General features: G+C 40.4%; 1 protein-coding gene across 6 annotated transcripts in view; it reads left to right on the top strand.

The window, feature by feature from the left end:
- Positions 1–27,580, top strand: part of ZFYVE28 (zinc finger FYVE-type containing 28) — a 180,132-nt gene that overhangs the window by 57,430 nt on the left and 95,122 nt on the right. The window contains exons 1-2 of one of the 6 annotated variants that reach the window (XM_064710208.1): positions 5,400–5,428; positions 7,034–7,090. The exons of 4 other annotated variants lie outside the window; for them this stretch is intronic. The gene's annotated coding sequence lies outside the window, so the exon portion shown is untranslated. Of the gene's footprint in view, positions 1–5,372; positions 5,429–7,033; positions 7,091–27,580 lie in introns of those variants that run through there. One more of the 6 variants, XM_064710209.1, reaches the window with a different exon arrangement.

The raw sequence follows: 27,580 nt of genomic DNA, 5'->3' as shown, positions 1-27,580 counted from the left end.
ACAAGAACTCCTTGTTGGTTTTTTTTCTCCTGCAGTGTAATCATGAAAACCTTGGCTGTAGCTAAACTGCTTCTGGGATTAATTAGCATGCTAGGCATATCTTGTTCCCCAGTTTATATGGGAAAATCCTAAAGCTCTTTCTCTCTCCAAACATTCGGAAAGTTCAGATCAATACACAGCAGTGTTGAGGTGGATGGTAAGGTGGGAGAGAAAAGGACATCCTGGAGAGGTGAGAGATGTGAACACATCCTGTTGGCTAGGAGAGGGAATTTATTCCGTGTTTTCATAACCAGAGTTATGAAACATCACCTGGGTGAAGCTCAGGGCAAAGGCAATGCTGCAGCTACTGGCAGATCTTGGGAGAAAGAGGAGCCTTGCTTATGTTGCTTATTTCCTTTTCCTTAAACAAATAAACACAAAACACTTATGGAGCCCAGGTGTCTGAGTAGGAACTTTATCTTAGCCCTTTTCATCTCTCCTGGTCTAGCTGCAAATATTTATGAAGTTTTGTGTTTGTGGGTTTTTTTCCCTTTGGAACAGCAAGGTTCTGTAGCATCTTGTATCATACTGGTAATACTGGTTTTCAGATACCACCATAATGGAGTTTGTAGAAGCCACACTCTTTTCCAAGTCCAAGTAATTTTGTTTAATGCTGTTGCAAAAGAATCAGACTGGCTGCTTTGCACTTCTACCAATATGTGGATTTGTACCAAGTTTGGAGGCTCAAGATGATGATAGATGGGGATAATTAATCATCATGTTTCGTGCACGGACAAGGGTTTAGGTCTTCTGATGGATAAATACACAAGTCCTAAGTTCCCATCAGCATTTTACTCATGAAGCCTGAACCTAAAGGTGGCCAAGCACAGCAGCTGAGCATGAGCTCTTTGTGTGCATTGCAGACCATTGATCCCAAGTGTCCTTATCCCTGGTGCCACACCTGTGTTTTTACATCAGAAATATCTTCCAAATATTTCTTTGTGGTTTCTGTTTACTCACTCCTTCCACCAGTTCCGGAAACTCTAATACAGAATTTCTAAAACCAGCAGCACTATAGGCTGGAGAAAGAGTCCCCTTTTCTAATCTTGGGTGAGTTATTATTTGTGAAATTTACTCGTTTTGCGGAGTTTCATGTTTGAGTTATGTTGCTTTAGTAAAGGTGTTTGAATAGTCTAATTGCAACTTCCTAAAGCAACTTACAAAATCCTGTTTATTGTAATTTTAGTTAGAGCTAAATGAAAAACATGTCCTAACTTGTACCTTGTATGTACAGTTGGAGTATCACATTGTATGTAGCTGCCATTGGAGGAAAATGTGTCATTTAAATCTTACTTGACCAAAAAGATTCTGGTATCAATTCTGGGGTTTTTTAAAAAGCATTTTACCTTGTGTTTTCTCTGAGCAGCATTGAAGGCTGCCTATTATGACTTCAGTTCTTTCTCTGCATTGGTATAGGCCTGGTTCCTAGAGCAACTGAAGTTAAAAAATAGATTAATTGCAAACCTGTGAAGAATAATGGAAAAAATTAGTTTGTCAATATCTGCAATATTAGAGGGAAAGCTATGGATGCTATTTTTATCTTCACTGTGGTGCTTCAAGACTGTTTTTCCCATGGCACTCGAAGATAAATAATTTGACTTGAAGGTGAATGATGTCCAGAGAGTTATTCTCCAGGACTTCATTGCATGGCAGCCACAAGTTAAGTTAGATGATTCTTACATTTAATGTGAAATCACTCCTATGTCCTTCTAATTATCTAGTAATTCTACTTTTCTTCAAGCTGTCAGTAAGTTTGGACAAGCCTCTCCTTTTATATTTTATATGGTATAAGTAAAGTTTAGCTAGTTTTGACTTAGTCGAATAGCCAGACAAGAGTGGGTATGAAATTTTCAATCACAAACGTTCATGATAGTAAAACCAAGGAAGTATATTCAGAGCAACAATGAAGCAGCCTTTGAATTATCACATAATCTTAAAAAAATAAAAGGTAATAAGAATAAAAAAAGCAACAAAAGTTGGTGGGCTTGTAGGATTTTTGAGGGATGATGCTTGACTTGTTTTAGACTGATGGGAAAGGGAATTACTGCATACAGCTTCCTTCTGAGCATGCTGCCTGTCACTAGGCATTTGCATTTTGGAAGCACCAGTATGAAAACCTCACTTCACCCTATTACTGCAGCATGGGCAGGTAATGGGACAGGGCTCTGTCAGGGCTTGGAAAGCAGCAGGAAGTAAATAGGAAGTCAGGATGTGTGTCTGGAAGGTGCTTTATGATATGGTTCTGGTAATGAAAGTTGTCAGACCTGTTCACTGCACTTGCCAACAGCCTGACCTCGTAGGGATCTCCTTCAGTTCCCCCCTCTGCTCCTCGCAGGGTGAGCTTCTTGCACAGCCCCAGGTTTGCAGATCTGCAGGCTCCCCCTGTCCTGCCCATTGAAGGCAGGGTCACTCGCGTGGCTCCTGCTTTGCACTCCTGTTTGCTGGGCTCTGGGAGCTGTGCAGGACCTGCAGCACAGGGCAGGCTCACCAGCAATCCCAGTGGCCCTGAGCCTTTCATTTCCTGCAGGAGGAGGTGGCACAGTGCTGTGACCTTCCCTGCAGGGGGGGGCATATGTGGCCCGAAGTTTAGAGTCCGGCTAGCTGAGGGCGAAAGGCCGACGCCCCTCTGCAATTCCTGGCCAGCGCCCTTCGGCGTCTGAGGGCCTCGGGCTGTGCTCGGATGTTCACACCGCTGGATAGGGGAGGAACGGAGTTGACCATTTCCTGGGGGTTAAACATCGGTTTATTGACGGTGTTGCGGGATCCAAACGCGGGGAAACCAACCGGGAAAAAGTTTCTCCAAGGGGGTGAAAACAGGATTATAAAGGAGGGGGTGGTAAGGACGGATCAGAATGGGGCTGAATTTTATGGGGTCCAATCAAGGTAGAGGGGCGAAAGAGCCACGCACCTCCAGAATGGAAGGTCTCACCTGGGTGAGAAAGGGGGGATTGCTGGACCCGTGGAAGAACAACCACTGATAAGGGAAACGGGAGTGACAATTTACCCGATTAACTAGGTTACTATGAAAGGTGATGCAGCAAGCGGGGAAAAACGGGAAAAATTTTACTAATAGGGGAGAACAATAATAAATTGGGGGAATACAAGAACTTAACACGACACAACACTTCCCGAGAAGTTAAAGGTCTGGGGGCAGGCTGAACTTCTCACAGGACTGCACTCTGGGGACCAATAATCAAAAGGTAAGGGAGGTGTCCTGGGACCCAGCCAGCCACCATCTCCAGAGAGGAGAAGGTTCTCGAAACCTGGGAGGAGAAAGGGGGTGATTGACTGGACCCAGGGAGGAGACAACTTTCACTTATAAGGGAAACCAGGGGAAGAGCAATTACATATCAGCAACTATGAATAGCGGTTACTATGGCAACTTAGCTGACAGGCTAGCAGTGGCGGGAAAAACTGGGGGAACGAAACCATTTTACACATAATAGGGGAGAACAATACATAAATTGGGGGAATAACACAAGAAACTTAACAACACACTACAACACTTCCCAGAGAAGCCTTTAAAAGATGTCCTGGGTGCGCAGGCTCAACTTGCCCTCGCTCAGGGATTCCAGCTCTGGGGCGACTTCAGCCATGAGTGATGCAGAAGGAAGGCACAGGGACAGAGTCTTCTTATGGGGCTCCAAGGAGAGTCTTTATTGAGTCCTACCCCAAGGCTTCCAGGAATGAAGAATTCTCCCAGACAGAGCAGGGCTAGAGAGGGAAGGGCAGAACATCAGAATGAATGAGATGAGGGTGCAGGGGTGGAACAGAGGGGAAGGGCCAGTGGGATATTGTGGGGGCCTGAATATATGTTGTATTGTGGGATCTGTGTGGGTCTGAGTTGCTCCAAACGAGCTGCAGCTGCAGGGTCCTTAGCTGGGCAGCAGCTGTAGCTCGTGAAGGTAACTGAGATAAATAGGGGTGGGTCAAGAGCCCAAGAGGAGCCCCTGAGAAGACAGGAAGGACTGAGCTGCAGAGAATGGAGAAGAGCCCCAGCAGAGAGGCAAGAACAACACTGCAGCGAAGATTACAACAACTGGTGACCCCGTGTGAGGAAGAACATGCAGCCAAACATCAAAAGAAGGTATGGAATCCCCCGGACAGCTGAGAGCTGTGGCAGCCTGAGAGCTGGGACTGTAGAATATAATATGGCCTTTGAATTAAGGAGCTGTAGTGGCAGAAAGCTGTAAGAATATGGCCTTTAAGGAAAAGAGCCTTGGAACATCTAAGACAGCCGAGAGCTGTGGCAGCCTGAGAGCTGGGACTGTATGTATATTGTAATTGTATAATTGTTAAAAGGGGGGAAATGTGGGGGCCTGAATATATGTTGTATTGTAAGGTCTGTGTGGGTCCGAGTTGCTCCAAACGAGCTGCAGCTGCAGGGTCCTTAGCTGGGCAGCAGCTGTAGCTCGTGAAGGTAACTGAGATAAATAGGGGTGGGTCAAGAGCCCAGGAGGAGCCCCTGAGAAGAAAGGAAGGAGTGTGTGGCAGAGAATGGAGAAGAGCCCCAGCAGAGAGGCAAGAACAACGCTGCAGCGAAGATTACAACAGGATATAAAGAGTCAACACATGGCAACAGTGCATTCTGGGGGGAAGCTTTTTTTCTCCCCATGACCAGGAGGCTGTTGCTTAAGGGTTGTCCCTCCTGGGCAGTGTGGTGAGCTGCTCCCCAGCTGGTTCACCTGCCTCCATGTTCCATGTGCAGCATCCCTTGACTGTCCTGCAGCCGAATAGAGCATACCATGCATAAAACCAGAAGGCAGTTGAAAGTTGTGTGACTTAGAGTTTTTTTTCTTTAACTTCAAACCTTCACTATTTGGTAGCTTTCTGCAAGAAGGCAGAAAAAGGAAAAACTGTTATGTAAATTATTATGTAAAACTATTATGTATTAGGTAAATCTATTATGCAGAAGAAAAGATGTATAGATGAACACTTTTGAGTGACTCAAAACATGGGACTGCATGTGTTTAGGTGAAGTCTTTCTCAAGATTTACTTTGTAGCTCAAGAATTCATGCTTTAAGATTTTTTTTTAATGCACCATGTTCAAACCCAGGTTACTTGTTGCTTATTGCTAGAAAAGGCCTTTTGAGTTTTCTTTTTTGATCTTGAAAGAGTTGATAATTTTATTCTCTTCTTGTGTAGGGGGATACAGTACGGGTAAATAAAGGTAGTATAGAATGTAATCTTATCCCCTAAAGAGCTGCAGCTGAGCCAATTACTAAAGATTAGGAGCAGGCCTGATGTTAACAGGCCACAGCTGTAGCCAATAAGGAGAGTGTTATAAAAGAGTGGATTGGTTGGCTGGGGGAACTGGAGTCAGTGGCTGCTGTGAGGACAAGGAAGAGTCAGTGCCTGGAGGAGCTGCCTACGAGAAACATCAAGGAGGTACAAAACTCTGGCAATGTGGAACCCTTGCCATGTAATGAATATAGAACCTTTGTAATATAATGACAACCTTCTTGAAACATTTGGGCATTCTTTTAAGTAATAAAACAGACTGGCTTTCTTGTTTGTTAATTTTTAGCTTTCTGTATTCACCAGGAGTTATGCATCTTTTAGAACTTCCTTTTCAAATTCCACTTGCAGAATTACCAATTACCTTTCTTTCATCTCTTTGGACCTCTGCTTATCTCCATTTGACCTTATAAGCCTTTTTCACTCTGTTTTGTAGTTTTCATTGTTAGAATTTTTATTTTTGTTTCCTTAATAGCAAAACAAACCCCCAAAAGAAGTTGAAATCTGTGAGAAGCCTCTGGACATGAAGCTGATGATCAGAAGCATCCAAAGTCTATTTTGTAGTGGTCTTTCTTCTTCTACTGTTCTGCTCCCTCTGTTTTCTCCTGTGAATTTGCATACTAAAGTCCTCAGAGGAGGATTTGTTTAGTTTTGCAAAGCAGTGAAGCCTTCCCTGTATTTTAAATCTAATGTAATTTTAAGAGACACAAACAACTTCATCAGTAAAATAATAATAAGCTGTAATACGTTGATATGGACGAGTTAAGCTGTGCCTCTCTTTCTTCGGTTGACTTCAAGGAACAACTGCTGCATGCTTATCACAAGCTTTGATTTCTTTGATTTAATGTTAAAAGCAGTTCTTGCTTTGCAGCTGTTCAAGACTGCCTGGTTTTGCTGGGCTGGAACTTTGGGGAGTGCTTGGCTTCCTGCCTGCTTTTCAGCAGCTTGTCAGGGACAGATGTTGTGCTGTCTCCTTCTGAGTATTTTAAAGCTGCTCAAGTGAATTCTTCAGACAGCACTTAAAAATCCACATGGAGGCTTTTGCAGGCCAATAATTTAAACTGTAAGGCTAAAAATTTGAAAGCTCAGATGGCATATTTGACATGCTATTCAGTGAGAACATGCACAAAAAAATCACTGCCAGCATTTGCTAGTTTAAAAGTACATTTAGGAAAAGATCGAAATTCTAATAAACTCTGGTAATTATTGTCTGGTAATTATGTAAGAATATGAGACAGGAGAGTATTTAACTCTTCAGTGAGAACATGTATTTTACAGACATCAGAAAGTAGAGCAACAATGTTGAATATTCTTGTTTTGAACCTGCAAGTGATTGTCATAGAATTCTGTATGCTTAGTACATATAATTCCAGATTTGTGTACCTCCTTGAATAAGTGAAATTATTTACATGTCCATAACTACTAGGAGATTTCTGGAATATAAATGAAGTCTGACAGTGATGTCATTCATAAAAATTGCTAGTGTTTAATGTAATTATAACGTTGGAAATACAAGCCTAGAGTATATTTGTTTAAAAATTGCTCAGATCTGCTGTTCTGTACCCTGCTGGCACAAGGATCATTTCAAATAGGGAGTAAGAACTCTGGTTATTACTGGACTAAAGGAAATTCCAAGTAGGACAGCATGGGTGGTTTTTTTGTTTGTTTGTTTGTTTTTTTTCTATGTGTCAATTTTTTTTCAGGACTCTAAAGATACTCAATTTCTTTTTAACCTTTTGTATTTTGCTCATCTAGAGAAACAGTTGTGTGAGAGAAGGGATAAGATATGTAAGGAAGAATTCAAAACAGTGGGTGAGTTAAAGAATGGAAAATTTTGCTAAAATAATTTAGTACTAAAATTGGCTAGAAATATTTTCTTGCTGTATCTCTCATCCTTCTGTTTTACTTTAATGACATTTACCATCCTGATGCATCTCCTTTATTCTGGGGGTTTTTGTGGAGTGTCAGCCACTAAAGCAAGTCTCTTGTCAAGATGGAAAAAGACCAGAGTGTTGAAGTGAATGTTAGTTCAGAGGCTTCATGAGAACAGAAAATCTTTTCATCAGAAGTTAGTTTGGGTTTCTTTTCCTTCTGTATGCTTCTTGAATACATCATATTTTCTTCAGCTATCCCTTTCTCTTATATTTTTTTCTGTGAAAAGAGGTAAAGAGATTTTGTGTACATGTGTTTTGTGTTCTTTAGTGTCTACTGAGGCCATGAGAAAAGATAGAAGAGATCTCAACCATTCTTTATTTTGGCTTTTTCTTGTGAATAGGCATGAAGGATGATCCTGAAGTTGAACTAAACTGAGTAATATGAATTTATGTTGTCTGTGGTCTCTTTAAAGGGAATTTAAAGGTGTTTGGGCTTTTTAAAATGCATTTATCCTCACATCAGTTTTCTTAGTGGGCTTTTATTGCCACTGTTGTCCATGAAGAACTGATTTTCTTTATAAATGGTATTTTTACTTGCCTCATTGTGAGTTCTGGCACAGTGCATTGAAATGCAAGGTTAAACTTATTAAAGGGTGATCTGGAAGTTCAGCAGCAACTTATGTGGAGGCCACAGGATACAGCAACCTGCAAACAAGATAAGCTGTTAATCACACACTTGCACTGATTCTGTATGACCATACTTTATTGGCTCTGTTTCAATATAACCAGGACTTAGGTCAGTCTTCTCAAATACTGAATACTTGATACCTTGAAAATGAGCTGCAGAGAATTCTGTAATTGAAGTATGCTAATAATGGTATTGATGCATGAGGGGAAAGAAAATCTTGCTTCTTAAATCATAACTATTCTAAAATCTATGGTAACATGAATAAATTTATTCAGTTAACATGTTCCTCGTAGATATACTCAGGGATTTATGCATGGAGCTGAGGAGGGAGATGTGAAATCTTTCATCCTTTTGTGTTTCCTAGATTTGCTGGTATTTTATGAGGGTTGGTGTTATTTTTTTGTTCTTGTTGTTTTTATTTTGTTGCTCCTTTGGGGTTTTGTTTTGTTCTTACTGCAGGTGATGTTCTTGTGGGAGGCACAGGATGCTCAGTGGATGTGAAGGGGAGCTTGGCACTGCCCCTGCCCCAGAGCTGGGTGAGGCAGGATGGGGTGCTTGGCCTCCTATGGTAGCACTATGTCAGAATGTGCAATAGATCTATTTTCTTTCACTTCTTAATATGTGGGTTTTTTTTTTTTTGTTTTCTCTATAGAACCATATGGAATTTACACAGCTCTTATCTTTGTATATACAGACTCAGCTCTGGGGCTTTGCTATCACTTCTTGAAGATTTGTCTCTTGTACTGTAACCTCTATAGTACCTTTGGAGTGTGTAAACATACAGTGCTAGGATGATGACCAATTGTTACAGGCTACAATGTGTAGTCTGCATTTCTTCCAGATGTTTAAACATACAACTGAAATTTGAATTGTCTATTCTAATTTATACATAAGAAAGTTATAAATCTGAGTTCATCAGTTTGAGTCATCCTTCAGTCGTTTCCTGATTTCCCTGAAGAAATTCCTTTCCCTTATGTACTTCTTTCTGCCTTAAAACTTGTACAGTTGCAGATGATGTTTTGCACAGTGAGATGCATTAATGCAGCAGTATATTTTCCCTTCCAAATGTAATCCATGTCGAATAATGAAAAGCTCAGGCTGATCTCATTTGTGATAGATGTAGTGTTAGCAAGAGATCATTTCTTCTCTTGTCCTTGATGAAAATTAGGTTGTCAAAGATACTAGCTGTCCATGTGTTAGCAGATGGGTTTCCTTGGTGCTAAATGTCACCAAGTTTTATCATGGTAATGGCTCAAGGAAGAAATGGTGGGGAATAGGTTGTCATTAGCTAAGCAGAATTTAACAAAGAAAAAGCATCCTGACAAAGTTGATTTAGAATGATGTCCTGCCATTTTATAGTTTGTCTTCTTTGGGGTTTCACAGTTGTGTGGAAGAAAACAAAAGATGCAAAGGTACACTATAAAAAAGCAGGAGCCTCTGCCTGTTCATCATCTTTAGTGCCCATCATAATGAAACCTGCCTAAAGTTTGTTAGTTTATGTAGCAGGTAATTGTCAGTTTGGATTGAAGAGTTCTCTTCCAAATCCACTGTAATGAAAAATCTTGGGAATTAGCTATATGGCAACTGATTGCAAAATCTTGAATGTAAATGTTGTGGTTTAGCTTGAATATTAGTAATAGATAGTGTGATTCATTTGAGATTTGAATGTCTCCCAGATTTGTAGTAGTGTTCACCAATACTGATCTTAGATGGTGCCTAAAGTCTTCCAAGTTTTGTTTTAAATTTTTTCTCTTGACTTATGGAGACAGTCACAATAAGGTGACTCTTTAAAATATATGCAGAACTCTGAATTTGATTATTCCAGATGGTTGATTCTCTGCATTCCTTCTCTCCTGAAGGAAGCATTAACACATGGCTTCAGTACTGAACACAATATCTGGAATATCTGCTATTCAACAGGTCCTTAGAGACAGTAACTGCATTTGGGGTAATTGAATGTGAATAACAACGTGGTTTTGAGTAACCTGTGCTTAACCAAGTAAGACTGGCTGTACATCAGCCTGTCAAATATTTACCTCCTCCAGCCAAGAAATGCTTGTGCAAACTGTTGGCAGCATTTTGAGTGGAGCACTAATGAGCACCAGGGCAACCATGTTAATACACATTCGAGGTACCCTTGCTGCCCAAAGAAGCAGCATGAAGATTAAAAAAAAAAAAGAAAATAGAAAAAAGAGATGTTTTCCTCTTCTACTTTCTGCCTAGTAATACCTATGGGCCTTCTGATGAATTTGCTGTGTGGTTTTGTGGGTGTTTTTTTAAGCTAACCAAGCAACAACTCCTCCAGCAAAACAAACCCTACATGTTGCAAGTCACAGCTCACTCCTGTGAGCCTTTCTGTCTCATGCCTGCCTCTGCCATTCATGGTCCTCTGCTCTGTGCTGGGCAGGATGTGCAGTGACTTCAAGAATCTGTCACTGACTTCTAACTAAGAAAGTTATGTGCAATGAGCATTTTAAAAAAGTGTCTGGCAATGTAGTGGGGAGACCCTTTTAAAGGTCCCTGTCCTGTTCTTTTGTGTTTTGGGATAGTAATGGGAAGTCATTTTGTAGCCAGGATCCTGGGACTGAAAAAAGTCTTACAGTTGGAATCTCAGAGAAATGTAGAAATAACACTGTGCTGGGTCTGGCTGGGGTGGTATCATGAAGTTTTCTGTTTGCAGAGCAGTTGTGGGGCTGTGTCCCACACTGGTGGCTAAAGCAGTGCTGGCCCACAGCTGACTCAGCTGCCCAAAGGGGTGTTTGTTAGATGTTATATGCCATGATACTGTTTTATGCCATGCCATATGATGCTGTGCTCACCAGTGAAAACTCAGGGAAAAGAGGAACAAGGAAGACAGTGTTTCTGGCTATGATACTTGTCTTCACAGCCCAGTGTTAGTTGTGCTGAGGCTCCTCTTCCCAGGAAGCTGCTGGACATCTCTTCAGGGAATGAATTCCTTTATGCAGGTATTAAACTGTCATCATCTTGATCCATGGGTCTTTTTAGCTTCCTTCTCTTTTTCACTTCAACCCATGGGAGAGGGTAGTGGGTTAGTGCCAGGCAGGTGTTCAGCAGCTCTCTGGAATCAACTCACTTCAAACTCCCTCACTGCATGACTTGCACTGAATAGGCTCAAAAAGCAAATTGAGGATGAATATGAAGCCAGGCCCGTTCTGTGAAGTAAGATGATGCAGTCTGCTGCTCAGAGGCAGGGATTTACCTGCAGAATTGCAAGGTAAAGGATTTTTAAGCATGCTTAAGGGGGTTGGTGTAGCTGGTTAGGATGCCTGTCATGGGATAGAAACCAGTATGGGCAATCACTTGTTTTGTGCTCCCCAGCCCTAGCCCTGATCAGGCAGTGGTGTTGAAGGTATCAGACAGGTATTTAAACTAAGTTCTGTGGAAAGAAAACAGCAAAGTCAAGCTTGTTCATTTGGTTTCAGTTTGTTTTGGTTTCTTGTGAGGAAGTTGATGCTAGTGTTATCTGCTCTTGCTTTTTCAGAGCTTTATGTAGTGAGCAGATGTCACTTGGTGACTGTCAGACTGTTTTGTGTTCAGCTGAGTGAGTAAACAAACTATTGGAGAGACTGTGCTTGAGGATTTGGAGTTTGTTTCTTTAGAATGCTGTGTCTTTGTAATGTGTATTTACAGAGTGAGTGTTACAGAATAGGAGATTGCTGTATTGACTTGTCAGAGTAGGGAATTATTAATTACAGACTGTGTCTTGTGAGCAAATTAATATAATCTGACTGTAGAGTTCTTTTTCTGCATGGGTAAGCAAATGCATTAAGCTATAAACAGATGTATCAGACCTTTGACTTTAGTATGGGAAAAATGAAAAGTTGAAGTTGGTAAGCAGGTGCAATAGTAAATAAAATTATTAGGTCTTCAAATAAATGTTTAATGCAGAATGTGGTTCATTCAGTACCTTATCACCTGAGATAAATAGGATACTTGATGCATTTTAGTGTTCTGTTCAAATTCCCTGTAAAATTAACCAGATGCAGCTTCATCAGTTTCTACTTGGGAGACTTGTATCATGTTGCTGCACATCAGCGTAACTGAAGATACTCAGAGATGTCAAAATCCTATGTTTACAAGGTGTAAATGCAGTTCTATAGCCATGAAGTCCAGGAATTAAATAGCTGAATGAATCTGGCAGAAGCAAAGTCAAGAGAAGTTACTGAAAGTGAGAAAAGGAAGTCTGAAATAAATTTGTTTGGTTTAGTTTTATGCTGGTTGGCAAACAGGGCAGTTGCAAAGCTCTAATGAGCTGTGGGAACAGCTGAGAATCACACAGGACTGATCTGCTCATCAAATGAGTCCATAATAGCTGAACAACACCATAAACATTTGTCATCTGTTTCTCCTGTTTACTATAGATACCTTTTACATATTGATGAAAAAAATTCACTTCTCAATCTGTAATCTCTGGCAGATTTATTATTGCTGTCATTATTTTTTTCAAGATGTGTATAATGAGAGCATCTTAGGATGCTGAGAAGAATATTAATCACCAACCCTGAAAAACAGCTTAGATTGTCCAGCAGATCGTCCCACCTGTTCTTTGTCTTTCTTTCAAAATGGTATTTATGGCATTAGTTCTTCCTCTCTCAAAGAGCTCTGCCTGAGACTCCACGGTGACCTGCTTTGAGAGGCTGTATCTTCAGATTTGTATTTCAGTTCAGGAGGAGTTTTACAAAATGTCATGTCAGTGGATTTGGATGTTGTACTCTAAGTTGAAAGCCTTTGAAATGCTCAGTAAATACCTAAACTCTATTTGACACCTTAGGAAGGTACTAGCAGCAAGTCAGGAGGTGATATAAAGAAGCTTTAGTTTGCTCATGTAATTACAGTGGGATAAAAATCTTAGAAGGTGTAAGAATTAAGCTAATGTGAGAATCAGTTGCAAAGCGTATGAAAAATTTTAGATTTAAGAGTCAATCCTAAAAATGTTAAGGGAACCTTTGTATTTAATGATGCATCAATAAATGTGGTCTCTTCTCTCAAAATGCAGCAATCTTGGTTTTCATCCTCCCTGGTATTTTCTCTTCCCCTCTCAATTATTTCAGCTTACTGGGGAAAAAACCCAACTGCATGAGTTGGTTTTAAAAATATTTTTATTGGTTTGGGGTTTATTGTAGACAGGTCAAAATATTAGCATGCCTTTTGTTGCGTATTTTTAACTTGAAAGGATTTAACTTCTGAAGTCATTAACGAGTTGCATGTTACAGCTTGGCTCATTTAGTGTATTCCCAAGGAAAAAAAGGGAATTGCTGCTGCTGTGTTCAGCTGTAGTGGAGCATGAATTCAACTCTGCCTCACCCCCTGTGCTATTCTGAGCTGCTGCACTCAGACAGGCACTGAGTTCAGCCAGGTACACCAGCAAAGCCTTGATGTCCTGGGCATGGTGTTTGTGATGGGAGGAAATGGAAATCACACACTTTGTGGTTTTAACAACTATCAGAAAAAAAATTGTAACATTTTGGGGAAGTTTTCAGGGACAGAGTTGAGCTGGTGCAGTGTCTGGCCTTCAGATTGGCTCACACAAACAGGGCAAAGAAAATATCTTGCCAGTATGATAAGCTTTTATTACAGGAATTGACAAAGATTGAAATATAATATCATATTAGAATTACAATTTATAAATCCCTCCTGATTCCACTTCCAGCCTAGAGCCCCACTGGTGGCTGTGCAGCCAGAACCGAGGAACTTTGTTGTAGCAGGGCTGTGGTTGGGCTGTGCCCTTGGATTGCCAAAGCTCCACAGCAAATGAGTAAAATGTGTTCCTAGACACAGGAAAGCTCACTCCTGAGGTGGTTAAATGAGTTGATTTGAATCTGGGAATAGGAGTTTCTTTCCCAGGTGTTCTGGAGTGGCTGTTTGTTTCTGTTACTTTTCATATGAGATTTTATGTTTAGTAGCATTTTGCTGTTTTTTGCTAGACAGGAATTGGTTTTGATTGCTGAGTGTTACTCGTATGAGCTTTTAGAAGGAGAACTTACCTGCTGCAGAAATACCCCATGCAAGTATTGAATTACAAGGTTTGATTTTTTTTTTTAATGGTCAAATGCCTATTATCCTGAAGTCAGGTAATTACATTGTGTTTTCCAGTACTCCATGTACCTGGCAGTGAGTATGTCGTATTTATAGGTAAAAGCCAACTAGTGATGAGTCATGTGATAGGAGGTAAATATGTGAATTTCCAGTCTATTATAAAAGTATTCTGTTATTTAACATCTTACATACTTAATTTTGTGCTCAGTTTTTATAGAGGTTGTCCTACCTAGAGGCTAGTATTTTGTATATGATCTAACTGTTGCTCTTGAATGTGGAAGTCTTCTGAGTTTGACAGCTTGAGAGGCAGAATTAGTTAAATAAAGTTAAACAGTGTTGGTCTTTGAGATGTAATCCAGTGAAATATTTTTAGCAAGTCTGATGTTTTTCTGAAAGTACAATGTGAGACTATATGACAGTGTTTGAAAAACATACCTGTCTGGCAGAAGGACTAACACTGAATAAATGCAGTACCCGGGGAGATGCCTTTTGGGGTAGATAATCATGAAGTGATACCCAGTGAAAAATGAGAGGAGAGCCTCTAAATTTACTGCAAGAGGGAATAAAGAATCCCTGATTAGTTGAGGCCATAGCCCTGGAATCTGTAATTCCTTTGCTGTGGCTGTGTTGGAGGGAAATGCACTCGGGCACTGCTGGCAGCAGTTGGAGTGCCCTGGGATTGTGTCATGTTTCCCACAAAAGCTTTGCTGTGCAGCCACATGACTGCGGCATCCCAAAATAATCACATAATCTCCCTGCTAGAGGGCCTGCTCACACTCAGCACAACTCTGCTTGCAGCCTGACTGATCTTTCTTTTTGTTTTTTAAACTGATCTTTCTTTTTTTTTTTAAGCAGAAGCTGGAAGGAACTTTACAGATGCACCAGGCCCTTCTATTACTTGTCTGGTTTTTATCTACCATATGTTGTAGGAAGTGAGTTGTATATTTAAAAATACTTGAAGATGTACAAATACATAACTCCATTTAAAAAAATGTATTTTGCTTTAGAAGGTGGGTCTTAAAATTAAAGATATTTCCAGGTTATTGCTTGTGAAAAATAATGTATCTGGGAATAGTTGCAGATAATTGAATTTCTGTTTTGTTCCTAAGGTTGTGATTTTTACTTCTGCTGGCATTTCTGAAAATCTCAGTAATTCTCTTATGCAACCACTGGCAGCAATAATACGCTCTAAAAAAGCACGAGAGACCCAGTCAAGGCTAGGAGAGAATTTAATGCTTAAAATAGGGAAATCTATTGAGCAAGCAGATCCAGTGAAAGATGCCCCTGCCCACGGCAGGGGGGTTGGACCAGATGTCCTTTAAAGATCCCTTCCAACCCAGCTTGTTTGGAGATTCTGTCAAGTGTTCATATGTTCAAAATCGTACATGTTTTGAAACAATTGCTGGTTTTTGCTACTTGTCTTTCCTATTTAGATGGCAAAGGGAGATAATATTTGTAAAATCTGCCAGGTTTTTTTGTGCTTATTTTGTTCATTTGTTTGTTTTCGTTGGTTTTTTTTTTTTTTTTAGAGACAGAATGTAATGTTATGTAATTGTAAAAGACATATATGGGTTTGGTTGGAGTTTTTTTAGTTTTGTGTTCAGCACAGCAGCTTATTTTCCCTGTTGTATGCAACATTTAGAAGGCTGTTGGGAAGGGATGCTTTAGCTTTTTTCCGGGTAGGTTTCTCTTGCCAATAGAGATTATAAAGACAGGCAGATCTCCTGTTTTGCCTAACCAGAAAAGAAAGGAAGGAGACTGTCTGCCCAAAACTTGGCTGTGTAAAAGCTGAAGGTTGTTCTGCAAGTTTTGGATGTTTAATAGGATGGGGGGAAAAAAGGCTGATTAGAACTGCCACCGTTTTACATGGTGAAGTCTTACCAGCTGACTGATGTCAATCATTATCTTCTGGTTTGGGTGGATTTTCTCATTTTTGGCATCTTGACTGCCCTTGTCAATCATGGGTTTATGAACACTTGCCACTGCTGAAGGATGCTTCATAACCAGGTATCCAGTGGAGTTAGCTGAATGTGTGCCATCTGTAGCCATTACTGCCCAGGTACCCTGATGTGGGCAGCTCATTGCTCTGGCTCTGAGCTTCTGCTCCTCTCCTGTGAGAGATGCTGTCCGGTTTTCGGCTGTTTGAAGGGCCTGGAAAGGCCCGGGGTGGCCTTGGGGCAGCCCGCGTATCGAAGGACGAGAAGAGGCTTCAGTTCTTCTTTCGGTCTTTATGTTTATTAAATGTTTATCTAAAAGATTTTCTTTCGGCCCGACAGAGCTCTGCTCAGCAGTCAGCCATGAGCACACTGTGCTGCCCTCTGGGCAGCCACGTATCTTTATACCCATTGTTACGTGTACAATATTTATCATTTTTCCCCAATACCATTTATTCTTATTGTCCGGTGCACTTCCAGTAATGACCAATCCTAAAGTGCCACCATCACCAAAGAAGATGGAGGAGAAGAAGAAGAAGAAGGACAGGACACGCCCCAATTCCTCCATCTTACTTCTCTAAACCCCCCTGTACAGAAATCCTAAACCCTGTGTCTCACCCTCTAATTAACCAATCCCTTCACCATTCACCCCGGTGAAACCCTCCTATGCTCATACAGGTGTCGTCTCCCGTGTAGGATCAAAGTGCAGCCACCAGACACTTCTGGAACATTCCAGGACTCCCGAGCCCCCCAAGGGTGGTCTCGGTGGCTCGGCACCTCAGGACTGAGGTGCTGAGATCCCACAAGGTGCCACCACCCTGGAGTGCTCTGGGGCCCCAACACGGGGAGGAAGGAGCCTGGAGTGAGTCCAGAGGAGGCCACAAAGGTGCTCAGAGGGCTGGAGCATCCTTTGATGGGACGGGCTGAGGGAGCTGGGGCTGCTCAGGGTGGAGAAGAGAAGGCTCCAGGGACACCTCATGGCAGCTCTCCAGTGCAGGAGGGAGCTGTGAGGAACAATGGGGACAGACTTTTTAACAGGACAAGGGGTCATGGCCTAAGCTAAAAGAGCTTTGATTTGGGTTGTAGATAAGGAACAGGTACTGTGAGGGTGGTGAGCAGGTTATCAGGGAAGCTGTGGATGCCCCCATGCTTGGAAATACTCTAGGCCAGGTTGGATGGGGTCTGAGCCATCTGATCTAGTTGAAGATACTCCCCCCTCATTGCAAAGGGATTGGGCTAGATGATCTTTAAAGGTCTCTTCCAACCCAAACCACACTGTGATTCCAGTAAAAGTGTGCAAGATCAACTTCCCCATTCACTTGCACTTGCCTGTGAGGTCTTCAGTGAACTGATTCTGAAGTTGCTTTTTTTCCAGACATCTCTTTTGATGATGAAAGCAAATAAGTGATAACTTTTGATGCTTCCAAATTATGCAACAGCTGGTTTGTTTAACTTTTATTTTTATGGTTATTGCTGTCCTCCCCGTGTTCAGTAATGCCAGGAGTCTCATTTTAGAGTTGTGCCTTTTTAGGACAAAACATAATATACATCTGAGTAGCTGTGCAATAAATTGTTGATGTCAGTGCCACCTAAAAACCTTTTTACTTTCAGTATAGAGACCATTACAATGTGTGTGGGGGTTTTCAGATGTAGTGGGCTTTAAAATGTGAAATACAGCTCTTCTGTTGTATGAAATGACTGCTGTATACATGAAAAATATTTCAGCCAAGCTTTCTGGGCTTTTTTAACTTGACTTACAAGTAATAAAAGTGCCAGATGATAAGAGAAATCTTGTGAACAGGTGCTCACAATTTTTTTTTATCTGAATGTCTCAGTAACTTACTGCTTAGTCGTTATTTTTTTTCTGTAGGTATTTGTTTGAAATTATAAAAAGGTAATGGTGGCAATACATTTTAAGCTCACTGAAGGGTTACCACATTGATTCCTGATCTGAGGCTGAAAGCTTCAGATTTAGTGTGTTTCAATCTTAGTTACATGAAAGAGCCGAATTTCCTTAGCTGCAGGAGTTTCATATTTGCAACTTCAGGCAGGGTGAACTTTGGAATTAGCTTAGATTCTGTCTGTGCAGGAGCATTATAGTGGTGGTGCTGTGTGTGGGGGTGTGAGCTCTGTTAGGGAAAGGTGCAAAAAGCCTCCCACTAGTTTGGAGTAATTGAATTTTTAATTATAATATCTTTTATCCAAGAATCTCCACGTGCTTTACAAACACAGCTTTGTTCTCAGAATGTTCTTCTGTGTTGCAATGCTTTGCAATAAGGGAGTGCTGTGAAATGTTACCTTAATTTTCCACATCCAAGATGGGCATGTTATGTGTCTGGTGCTACAAATGTTCATTGGTGACACAAGAATGTGAGTCAGTGTAGACCACAGTTTTATTAAACTTAATCATAGAGTTGCAGGTGAAAATTAAAGGCTGTTATAATATTGTTCAAGTCCTTGAACTGTTCCACAGTCACAGATGGATTCAGTGCTAATGCTGGTAGCAGACATTGATACAGCAGTTGCCAGGCCCAAAGCTGATAGTTTTCTCATTGTTCACCAGACATGAAAGTTAAAATAGGATTAAAATCAGAGATATCCATTCCTTATTTAATCCATTTGTTGGCTCTTCCTGCTTTTTCATCTTGTTTTTTAATACTGTTTTGTACAGCCTCTTGAGTAATGGAAAGGTTTGTAAAATGGCTTTTAAAGAACTGCTGTGTTTAATCACTTGAATAGAAATTAAAACCTAAAAGAAACACAGTAGGAGAAAACAAAGTAATTGAATGATACTGCAAATCTCAGCTTCAAGAGTTGAGAAAATGCAAGTTCTGCTGTTTCCTTAGGCTCCTCCTCATTTCTGTTTTCTTCCCCTCCTGCCTTATTTAATCAATATAATTAATATTTATAATCAATATAGTTTTCAGCTTACTGTTTCTTTATATCATGAAGAAAACGATACCAAAATGTCACCAGCCTAGCAGTGCTTCAGGTTACAATCCATATCACATCATCTGCCTAAAACTGTAGCTGGGGTTACTGGTTTTTACTCCTTCCTGCCCAACATGGCCATTTAATAATGTGCTTGTAGAAAGAAGAGAACATGACATTTGCAATGTTTAAATGATGCATTTTCCTCCCCAAACTGGGCAACCTTTGGTGGAATAACAATTTTATTCAATGAGGAATCAGTAGGGTAAGTTTCCTGCAGACATGGTTTCAGCAAAGGGGAGGTCTGTGTAATAAAGCTGAGAACTGTGAAACACAGCCATTTATAACCAAGCTTTCATGAAAGCAGTAAAGAATAAGAAAGCCTCCCATGAAATATTCTTGGTTGAAAGGATCTGCTTTTCCTTAGAGGCATGTGAGCACCTCTGTATAAACAGGGAAAGCCAATACAGATCTGAAGGCTTCTTGTTTGGATATCTTATTTGTTCTGTTGCTTGTGTTTTCTCTAATCCTCACACTGCATCAACACTTGTGTGTCTGTGAACAGCTGTAAAATTGACTCTAGTCAATTCTCTTCTCTTCAAGAAAAGAGAAAAACATGGCAGTGCTGCAGAACATTTTAAAAAATTGAGGTTCCATGGTTTCTTAGGTAGCCTGGATTGTTTGGTTGGTTTTTTTTTACAGAGTTGCAAAGAGGAAAAAGTTACTTGTGAAGCTTGAATTAATTCAGTTACTTATATTATTGGCATACCATTTTCTTCTTTTTTACTTTTATGAGTAAATAATGAGGAAAGTTCTATGTAACATTGTGGAGATGAATTGTGAAATGGATTGGTTCCATGCTTCCACTTTGGCTGGATAGTGACGCCTTTAGATGAAGCTGAAAATAAGTTTGACTTCCCATTTTCAGGTTTGGAGTTTGGCTCCTTTTCTGTCTTGAAACTTTATTTTCCAATGTATGTGAAGACTTCTCTCATTATTTTGCCCAAAATATTTTCTCTTTTGCAATTTTTACTGTATAGTCACATTCCTCAGAATAAGGTCACATTTTTTCTGTTTTCACCTACAGTGAGGAAAACAGGATTTTCCAGTTTGGCAATTTAGTGGCAATTTTGAGTTCCATTGGTTTCTGTGCTAAAAATGCAAATTTCTTAGAATATTTGTTGTCTTGAAGGTTCATTTTAATTCAAATATGTGATTATGAACTGAGATTATTGTGCATTAAATTACCACACATTAACTGTGAGAGCCTGCTTCTTACCTCATTTTCCTGAGTCATGGTTTTTGTTCTGTGCTTTCAAGCATGTAACAAATGCCACTGCAAAACACTTGGTATGATTGCTGCTAAATTGTGCAAGTGCTACTCAGCTCCAGGGCTGGAGTAACCAAGGTGTCAGGCTCACAGTGGTGCTTTCTGCTGGTTCATGCAGGCTTTGCCTGGCTCTTTCTGTGGGGTGACAGTTCTTCACCTCTGACCGCTCTGAGGCCTCAGGGATGTTGGCTGAAGGGGCATTGTAGCATTCACATTCTCTGAAAAAATTCCTTTGCCCAGGGTTTTCTCCTGGGAAGATGAAAGGCAGGGAGAGAGGCCTCAGAAAAGGAAAACAATTTTTATCTCATTTGCTTCTCCTGCGTTGTGCTCATGTGGAATGTGTTTGGAGATTGTTTCATTGGATTCTGCTGGGAGTTGTTTTCACTCTTCGGCCAATTGGGCCCAAGCTGTGTCAGGACTCTGGAAAGAGTCACGAGTTTTCATAATCTTTTTAGCATTCTGTATTCTTTAGTATAGTATAGTATTCTTTAATATAATATAGTATAATAAAGTATTAAATTAGCCTTCTGATAAGATGGAGTCAGATGCATCATTCTCTCCCCTCATTGGTGAACCAGCATTTACAATAGAGCATCATTTCTCTGTGAAGTCACAGGTTAGGCGTCTCCCTGCTGAAACACAATTTGTGCCTTTGGTTTATCTCCGTGTTGGTGTGTGATGATCCTTTGGAAAAAAGACTTAATGGGTTCTTTACTTTGTATGCTACAGTAATTTATCTTGATTCCTTGATTTCTTGGATTTTTTTATTCAATTTCTAGTCTGCAAATAAAAACCTGTCTTAAGTTTCAGTGTGTATTAATTTTTTTTTTACATTGCCTCTGATGTAAACAATAAACAGCTTTATAAATTGGAACAATGCTAGTTGCTGTCTGATTAAAGAAAATGGGGAGTAGCTTGAGTTGTCTTCCTGCGTTCTCAGTTGCTTTTCATTTTGAACCTATGAATCTGATACCAAGCATGTGCTAAATGCTATTGGAATATGATGATGTGTTTTTTGTTTGTTTGTTTTCTGGAGAAGTTTGGGTAAAAGCAGAGATGACAACTCTAGGTTGTCTTTTCTGCCTTGTTCTTCTTCATTGTTGAATATTCAAATAGTAACGTGTCTGTAGTCACTTGGCAGAGAAGTCAAACCTAAGTAATTGTTGCTCTGCAACAAATTGTTGTGAAGGCTGTACCTACAAGCAGTGTCCGGTTATCTCGGCTGTTTGAGGGGCCTGGAAAGGCCCGGGGTGGCCTTGGGGCAGCCCGCGTATCGAAGGACGAGAAGAGGCTTCAGTTCTTCTTTCTGGTTTTATGTTTATTAATTGTTTATCTAAAAGATTTTCTTTCAGCCACCAGAGATCTGCTCAGCAGCCAGCCATGGGCACACTGTCTCTGCCCTCCGGGGCAGGCACCTATCTTTATACCCTTTGCTACGTGTACAATATTTATCATTTTTCCCCAATACCATCTATTCTTATAAGTCGGTGTACTCTTAGTAATAACCAATAGAAAGGTGCCACCGTGGCCAAAGAAGATGGAGGAGAGGAGGAAGAAGAAGGAGGACAGGACACACCCCAATTCCTCCATCTTACTCCTCTAAACCCCCCTGTACATAAATCCTAAACCTTGTGTCTCACTCTCTAATTAACCAATCCCTTCACCATTCACCCCGGTGAAGCCCTCATCCTTGTCGTCTCCTGTGTAGGATCAAAGTCCAGCCACCAGACACTTCTGGAACATTCCAGGACTCCCGAGCCCCCCCAGGGTCTCGGTGGCTCAGCATCTCAGGACTGAGATCTTGAGATCCGACAAAGCAGAAGGCAGCTTCTGAAAGCAAGATGTCTTACTAGGTCTGATAATATGTTCTTACTCTTCACATTTGCATGTCATACAGAAAAACAGCCCAGCTGAACAAGTAGGCAAGGAATTCACCCAGTGTGGCAGAAGGGCAAGGGGGGAATAGCAGAATGGAGCTGCTGGCCTGTCTGCTGAGCCAGTCTGATTCTTGCCTTCTCTTTGTTGGGGCTTTTCCTCCTGCCTTTTTCTTTAACACTTGCTGTGAAGGTGAAGTCTTGAAACTGGGGGTGGTTTCTCAAAATGATTTGGGAGCACTGAAGCATAGCCAGATCATGATGAAGCCTACAGTAATATAAATTTTACATTAAGGTTGGTTATTAAACTGTAGAAAAGGACACAGCAGTTTTTTGAAAACTCTAATTACTTAGGTTATTGCCAAGCTGGAAAGAAATTAGTTGTTTTGCCAATAGCCAAAAGATGAAAGATAAGCCTTACAAGCAGTGGTATAAAACCTGTGAATGCCCACTTTTTTGGTATTAAGACTTTTGTCATGTTCACCTGAAATGTGTTTAGAATTGTTTTTATATCCACTCTTTCAAGGTGCCACTGAAAAAGTAAATGTTGCAAATAACTGGTTTTGTGTATGTGAGATGCATAGAATAAGCAAAGAGTTAAGAAGTTTTATTTCAGCTTTGTAACATGCGTTCTGTTTTATTAGTTCATTATCAGAAATCAGTTCAATCTGTCAGTTTGGTGCTTTATGTGAACTTTTCCAATGGCAACCAGCAAAATTTTTTCCCCTTGTATATAAATCAGTAAATCTGTCAAAGTCTGCCTTCAGCCTGGCTGTTCATCCATATGCTGCAGAATGGTGAAAGAACAGGAATGCAGCAATTTCTTAGACAGAACTATATTACTGTGTTCTGCAAAGCTGGATATGGAAGCTAATTAGCATTTTTTTGAAATTTCTTTGTAGTTTGTTATTACTTTGTGTGAAATTTCACCTGGGTATATGCAAATGGATTCATATTTATCTTGGTAGGGTGGTACGATGTCTGAATGGCAATGGCTTACAATAAGGAACAGGATTCATTTTCTAGCATCTTGCAAAACAGTTTCTCTAAGCAATTTAACCTTTTCTGTGTGAAGCAGTCACTGGGGAACCTTATGTATAATGCTACATTATAATAGGCTCTTGCACATAAACCAGCTTTAAACATTTTTTTCCCCAGTATGCTGCAGAGCTTCAGTAGTTTGTTTTTAGACTGAGCCAAAATAACCATAACAGCTTTTTGTGGGTTTAGAAACCAGATGTCAAGTTTCTCAAATGTCTCACTGCCCTAGTGCTGTATTTGAATTTGTACTGGTGCAGATGTGAACTGTGATGGGCTAGTGGGTCGTCTGATTGTCTGAAATTCTTTTGCAGCTATCATATCAGAAATGTATATAATCAAATAATACAACTTTTATGGCAATGTACATCCTAATGAGAATCTACTAGATGTTGATTTTAAGGACAAAAATTTCAAACTACCAAAACAATAAACCTGAATGTATGTAAAAGCTTTCTTTCTTATTAAAGGGCTCACATTTCTCTTTTCTTCTCAGTCCTCCTTTGCTGCACTGTAAGTTTTGCCATCAGGTCCAGTAGACTCAGTGATTTGAAGGCATTAGGAAAAATAAATCCACCAGTGTATACAGTCAAATGAATGCATCCTGCAATATGTTCCTGCTAAAACTACTTACACTTAGACCAAGTAATTAAATTCCCCTGATGAGATTATTTTTTTGCCTCAGAATGGGAAGTGTCCTTTTCACTTTTCTGCTTCTTTTATAATCAAAACAACATATGTTGTAATTATTGGTTTCTTGATGAATTCACAGTAATAATCATAAACTGTTGGTTGATTTTGGCTTGATGCAAGAACATGGGTGTTGTCTGGAATAAGGTATTGCCAATATCCAAGTAAGGATTAGGTTTTTTTGGAATGTGTTTAGTATATTCAGTGAAGCTGTATTGCAGGCAGGACATGCCTTTAATCCAAGGCTTTTCCATCAATTATTTGGAAAAAAAATTGACAGAAACTTTGCCCCATTAGTAGATGTAGTTTTGAGGAGATTCTTTTCTCTATATCTGCCATTTCTCTCTGTATCAGTGTCCCACCAGTGTTTTCCTCTTTATTGGTTTGATCTCAGTTCATTGGCTTCTCTCTTGGTGCAAAGATTCAGGGCAAGCTTATGGCAGTGGCCAGCTAAGCCAGTCCATCTTGTCTCCCCTAGCACATGACTACTGGTTTTTCTTAAAATTCATTTTGGTTCTTTACATTTGACCTATCATCCTGGGTGAGTTTGTTGGGGAGTTTTTTTGTTTGGTTGGTTTTGTTTTGGTTTATTGTTTTCTTTCTTGTTTGTTTAGAGTTGTTGGTTTTTTTTAAATAAACCAAGGCTGCAAATCCATGTGTAATTTTGGAGCCATCAGGTATGATGTCAGCTTTTCCCCTTCAGTCTGTTAATGTTTTTCTGAGGAGAAATAACATGTTGGCAGAGGACTGCCTCAGCAGCCTGATCCTAGAGGACAAATGGGAAAATCAAGTAACAGGAGCTTCCATGAATGAACACATCTTGTACTTCAGAAGTGTTTTGGCATAGCTGAGCCATCTGCTGCCTAGAACTGCAAAGTTCTGAAGGCAGGGTCTGCAGTATGTTGGTTCCAGGCTATGCTCTGTCTTTGCAGGATTTGGTCCTTTTACTTTGTCCTCATGGTCTCATGTGGGACCTTTCTCCTGCACAGGTGTGGACTCATTAAAACTGAGGATTCCTAATGCCCAGTTCTCAGGGAATGGGCTGTGATTTGACTCTACCAAACTTTGATTTTCCTCTGGACTCTTTGGCATTATGCTTTTTTTCCCTCTCTATTTCTGGGGTGCTGTGGCTGCTTATGCCTAAGTGAAATTTTTCTTGGCACAAGCTGACAGACAAACTTGAGAAATAGTCTGAAAAACTGCTACTTTTGACTCTTTTCCAGCTAGGAACTGTGCTGATTTTATGAATGGGGAAAAAAATCCTTAGAGCTTGTTATTCCAGTCTAAGTAGAGTTAATGCTTAGTCTGGGTAAGGGTTTAGAAACCTCTGAAAGGACTCAGTAAGTCATGTGGGAATGTGAGTCGATGAACTACCACCTTAGGAAACGCAGACATACCTAATTTCTCACTAAGAATGTTTCTTCATATGTCTTCAAAGTGTATAGAAGAATATTAGTGACTGAGGTCCACCTGAAATGTGTTTAGAGTTGTTTTTCTTGCCACTCTTTCAAGGTGCCACTGAAAAAGTAGATGTTGAAGAAAACCTGTTCTGTGTATGTGAGATAAATAGAATAAGCAAAGAGTTAAGATGTTTTATTTCAACTTTGTAACATGCATTCTGTTTTATTAGTTCATTATCAGAAATCAGTTCAATTTGTCAGTTTGGTGCTTTATGTGAACTTTTCCAATGGCAACCAGCAAAATTTTTTTCCCCTGGGATATAAATCAGTGAATCTGTCTTGTGGCAGCATGAAAGAGACTTTGGTGTTGCAGAGAATAAGTGAAAAGCTATTTTTTGAAATTTCAAGTGATTTGCTCTAGTTGCTGCTAACCAGTTCGTTTTTGTGATGATATTTTGTCATAGTGGGGTTTTTTGGAGGTTGACGTGATTGAGTGGGTTGGTTGGTTCTAAGGGCAGTGTCAGTTTTCAAACTGCAGTCCCCTGTACTGAGCAATGCTTGTGGTGAGGTACTAAGGCAAGGCTGTACTGGACTGTCATTCATTGCAAGTCAGAATAAATTCCTCAGCATGTAAAATGAAATGTATGAGAGTCATGCTGTCCTCTACAATTAATTGTTGAAGTGTATAAAACTGCTCTGCTGGGGAGTTTTCCCATCTGTTGCAGAGGACAATGTGTGCAGAGGAATTCTGAATCAGTGCTGGCCTGAGCAGAATGAAGAGAAAAGGAACTTGGGGTTCTTCAATTTTTTTCCTGCAGTATGTCTTGCTCTAAGTGCTGTACATGTTTTTATATGCAACTATTTCTTCAGAGAGAAATGAAGTGTGTAAGAGAAATTTCTCCCTTTTATTCTGTTTTGGGAATCACACGGCTCTGTTGGGCCAGCTGGCGTGCTGGGCTGAGGGCAGGCCCAGCTGGGCAGGCCCAGAGTCACTCACACGCTGCCACAGAGGGACACAGGGCACCCTGATGGTGCTGGGCTGTGGGATGGCAGAGCACGGCCTCACTAAGCTCCTCTGCAGAAATTTGGGTGTTTGGGACATTCTCTATGTCTGTGCTTCACAAGTGCAAACAACCCTGTGGTAAGAAACATTTATATATAATCGTTAGGAAGTCTAGCAGTCTCCTGGTTTTTCATATTTTGCATAATGAAATTATTTCATGGGAAATAAAGATGTTTGTAATAGGTCTTCTGGTAATTGAGCAAGTCTCACTTCACAGGTAATTTAGTTTGTCCTTTTTGGAATAAAATAACATACATAGCTTTCTTAAAGTTTTCCTTTACTAATACAATTTCATATATACAATAGCTATTAATGTAATTTTCATAATTCAAATTATTTAATTTACAGAATCACAGAATAGTTTAGAGTTGGAAGGGATCTCTGGAGATGATCCAGTCCAACATCCCTGCCGAGGCAGGGGCACCTGGAGAGGGCTACATAGGGATGTGTTCAGGTGGATTTTTCATTTCTACAGAGGGGGAGACTCCATGACCTCCCTGGGCAGCCTGTTCAGTGCCCTGCCACCCTCAATGTAAAGCTCTGGCTCATGTTGGTTGAAACTTGTTGTGTTTTGTTTTATGGCCATCACTGCTTGTCCTGTCCCTGGGCGCCACTGAAAAGATCTGGCACGTTGGGATTTGTCTTGCCAGGAGCCCTGCATTCATCACAGCTTGAGGATTTAGCTTTGGGGTTTGATGCTCAGAAGTTACCAGTGAGAAGGGCTGGATTTACTATGGAACTCCAAGATGCTTTTCAAAGAGGAAAGTTTGTGTTGAGTTTATAAATCCATCTTTTCAGTTCATATCTTTGTTTCCTATGTTTGCTCTGTTCTCAACACTAGTACTGAGTTTGGCTTTGTCTTAGTGCTTTTGGTTTTTCTTTTCTTGTATCTTGTACCTCAGATTTTCATTGCCTTCCTCATTGCAGCACTTCCAGCATAAACAGTGACCATGATATTTCACATGTGGGTTTTGTGTAATTTAAATGTGGAGCTGCCTGTCTCAAACTGGTCTTGCTGAAACAATCTACATTGATACACCTGGGAATTTGTGCCATAAATTTTTGACAGATTATTTTGCTGAATGTGGAATTAATAGATAAATACATGTCCCTATAGTGAGTCATTGTGTTGTAATCAGTCAGTACTTTTACCATCTTACTTGTAATTAAGTCCTCCCACCCCCTATAGGTAATACAGGTTGTATTTGTCTCAGGTTGTATTGGGTCCTGACTAGTCCTTTGGCTGGGGTAGGTAGTAACAGAAGCAGTCAAGCAGTAGCTGCTTGGAGAGTAGAAATACACTGCCAACTTGATTTACATTTCTATTTTCAGTCCATTTCAAAATCATAATTGTGTTTTGCTGAATATAAATAATCTTCGATGGCCCTTGAAATACATGCATATCCCCAGACTTCATGAGTTC

The sequence above is a fragment of the Zonotrichia leucophrys genome, chromosome 4, assembly GCF_028769735.1.
Source record: "Zonotrichia leucophrys gambelii isolate GWCS_2022_RI chromosome 4, RI_Zleu_2.0, whole genome shotgun sequence".
NCBI lineage: Eukaryota > Metazoa > Chordata > Aves > Passeriformes > Passerellidae > Zonotrichia > Zonotrichia leucophrys.
Note: the sequence above shows the minus strand (reverse complement) of the source record. Positions and strands in the feature narration are given on the sequence as shown.